The sequence below is a fragment of the Elephantulus edwardii genome, unplaced genomic scaffold (genome assembly GCF_000299155.1).
Source record: "Elephantulus edwardii isolate Elephantulus edwardi_28Jun2011 unplaced genomic scaffold, EleEdw1.0 scaffold00015, whole genome shotgun sequence".
Classification (NCBI taxonomy): Eukaryota; Metazoa; Chordata; class Mammalia; order Macroscelidea; family Macroscelididae; genus Elephantulus; species Elephantulus edwardii.
Genome location: NW_006399765.1, coordinates 3,928,601 through 3,931,845, shown reverse-complemented (window position 1 = coordinate 3,931,845; position 3,245 = coordinate 3,928,601). Strand labels below are relative to the sequence as shown.

The 3,245-nt window shown below is 41.4% G+C and overlaps 1 pseudogene; it reads right to left on the bottom strand.

Moving 5' to 3' along the window:
- LOC102866397 overlaps positions 1–1,894 on the bottom strand; it is a 26,348-nt pseudogene extending 24,454 nt beyond the window's left edge.
- Positions 1,895–3,245: the final 1,351 nt, after the last annotated feature.

Below are 3,245 nucleotides of genomic sequence, written 5' to 3'. Positions count from 1 at the left end.
GTGGCATCAGGATTGGTGGAAGATCTATTAACAATCTGCGTTATGCAGATGACACAACCCTGCTTGCTGAAACTGAGGAGGACCTGAAGCGCTTACTGCAGATGGTCAAGAACTACAGTCTTCAGGATGGATTGAGGTTCAATATCAAGAGGACAAAGTTCTCATGACTAGACCAATTGTCAGCATCAGGATGGATTGAGATCGTAAACAGCTTTAATTTCCTTGGCTCCACGGTCAACACTCTTGGCACCAGCAACCAGAAAATGAACAGGAGTATTGTAATGGGAAAGTCTGCCGTAAAGGACCTCTCCAAAGTGCTGAAGTGTAACAGTGTCACTCTGGAGACTAATATGTGCCTGATAAAGGCCATGGTCTTTGCAATCAGTTGTTATGTGTCAGAGAGTTGGAAAATGACTAGGGAGCATAGAAGGGGAATTGATGCCTTTGAGCTGTTGTGCTGGAGAAGAGTATTGAATGTACCATAAACTGCTACGAAAACACACAGATTCATCCTGGAGAAGGTTAAACTGGGGTACTTCTTGTAGGCAAGGATTCTGAGGCTTCTTCTGACATACTTTGGACATGTTGCAAGGAGGGCCTGGTCCTTGGAGAGGGACATCATGGAGAGGGTGGGTGGTGGGATAGCACAGGAGAGGAAGACCCTCTATGAGGTGGGTTCATTCAGTGACTGGGGTAATCGGGGTGGGTATGTCAGAGACATTGAGATCAGCACAGGATAGAGCAGGGTTTAGGGCTGTTGTACATAGGATCGCTATGAGTCATAAGCAACTCGACGGCACATAACAACAACAACAACAACAGATAAGCTTACATAAAGCTAAAGGCATGCCCCCATATGTCTCTTTGGGCACTTCTTTCCCTTAAAAATCTATTTTATGCATTGAGTAGGGAGGAAGGGCATGAAAAAGAATTTATATGTCTATAAATGCATGAATGAAAACCCAATTTCTTTGTGAACTTTCAATCAACTCACAGATCTTTAAAAAAATTTTTTTAAGATCTCAGATCATCAACAAGATATTACCTTGTTCATTCAACCAAGGGTTGCTTAGGTCTTTGTGTCCAGGACTGGCATACAGAAAAGAATATTTAGCTGGGGTTGAGAAAGCCTTCACATCATGGGAAAGAGGCAGATGGATGAACAGACTATTACAGTGCAGAAAGGTGAACACTCTGATAGGAACAGCACAAGAGGCTGTGAAAAAGCAGGTAGGGGTACCCCATCTGGTGGCTCACAATAAGGATCCTTCACCTCCTAATTACCACTGATTTCAGCAAGACTGGACCTTCCCATCTAAATCTTGGTCCTTCCCCCCAGGCATGACGACGACAGAGCCCTAAACAGTGAAGGCTCAATGGGAATTGCTGGCCAATGGACTGAAGTTAGGGCTGGCACGGTATCCTGTCCCCTTCTAGGTTACTGGCTGAGCCCAACCCCAACTAGCAAGGAAATAAGGACCTGTGTTCAGAGACATTCCCCATAAAGATTTATGGACACCATAGAACCCACTGCCTACACTCTTTCAGAAGCCATGAAGTCCTTATTATTCATCCTAGCAGTCTTTATGCTCCTGGCCCATTTGACCTCAGGTAATCAGAGCTTTGGGGAAGAAGAAACATTGATTAGGAATCCGGTCATGTACACAGAGTCTTTTATCAAGCTGTTCCTGGGACTCGGGGAGGGTTTTTGCAAGGAGGGGAGTGCTATGGTCTGCCCTCGTCCTCCTTTGCAAGAGTCCTCAAGGCTCTCACAATAGAACAGGGTCTGTGATTGGGCTCCATGACTGAGGCAGCGCACTCTGAAGCCTGTTATCACCTCCGAAAGCAAGCTGTCTCGATATCCCAAACTTCTCCATGTCCTGTCATAAGGCATCTCGGTCTAGCTCTACCTCATTTCAGTCTATGTACTATTACCTAATGCAGTAAGCAGTTCTCTAAATCTTCTTGATCTCATCATTTTTATCCTTGGATGTTGTGAATAGGTTTAGAAAAAGAATTTTTACTTACCTATAGGACGGTCATATTGACAGGGGAAAGAAAACTCTTCTGATGGACATAGGAGGAAGTTCAGGACTACTGTAAGCCCTGTGTCATATTTGCACAACATTCCTTTATTTCAATTCATTCTATATATTTATAAAATTAAATCAAGCCTGCTGAAAGCACTTTGCTAACAGAAAATGGGATGTAATTCATCACTACTTATGTGTTCTACATTGTGATCAAGGCATATCCATGTTTCTAACCTATTTTATGAACATAACAGTGTGTCTGGAAATTGTTCACTTACCTTTACATGTTCCTTGGTAATACAATTTACAGTCGATGCTAATTATGCAGTCATAGTTTTGTGAAAATATAAACTTGAGGGGAGCTCTGGTGGCCTAGTGGCAAGGAGCTGCAACTGCAATCCCAGAGGCGCATCCACCAGATGCTCTGCCAGGTGAAGGAGGGACAATCTGCTCCTGTACCAGTCAGATCTGATTTGACGGTATACTTACACAAAAATAATAAAATAAAAAAATATAAACTTGGAGAACTCCTTATCTTGTGTTATTTGGATGTTTCCCAAATGTTCCTATTATACAAATGATTGTATAGTCTTGATAAAGCATCATTATAAGGTTCTCTGAGTGCACAGGTAAACTTTAGAAGCTCTACCTTTCATTCAAAGAATGATTGGGTGGAAAGATAATGACTAGGTATAATAAGAAACTGGCATATGTTTATTATTAGCCAAATTATTTCAATTAGCGAAATGGTTCTGATCAGGATATTACTGGGTTGTGATGAATCTGTGTTTTTTACATATTAATAAGAGTTGGTTTCCTAGTTAGTTATTTTATATTTCCTTGACAAATTAATAAAAAATTTAGCCTATTTTATAAATACTACAAATACCTCCTAATAAATTGCTTGTTGTTGTTATGTGCCATTGAGTTGTTTGTGACTCATAGCGACTCAACAACCTCAACAATTTACAGAGACTTTGGATTTCCATTTACTCATTATTCCACTTTTTTCCCTGTCCACCCCTCCCCACCAGTTCACTTTTCTCTTTGAGGAGTAAAAGAAAAATTCTTTCATTGTTATGCAATCCCTCCCCCCCCCCAGGTCCACTCCACTATGCAACCTTCCTTTTGGACTCCTGTCATGACAATAATACCTAATCACATATCCCTTTTAAACAGTTTTCTCCCTCATCTGTTTCAATGCAGTATACA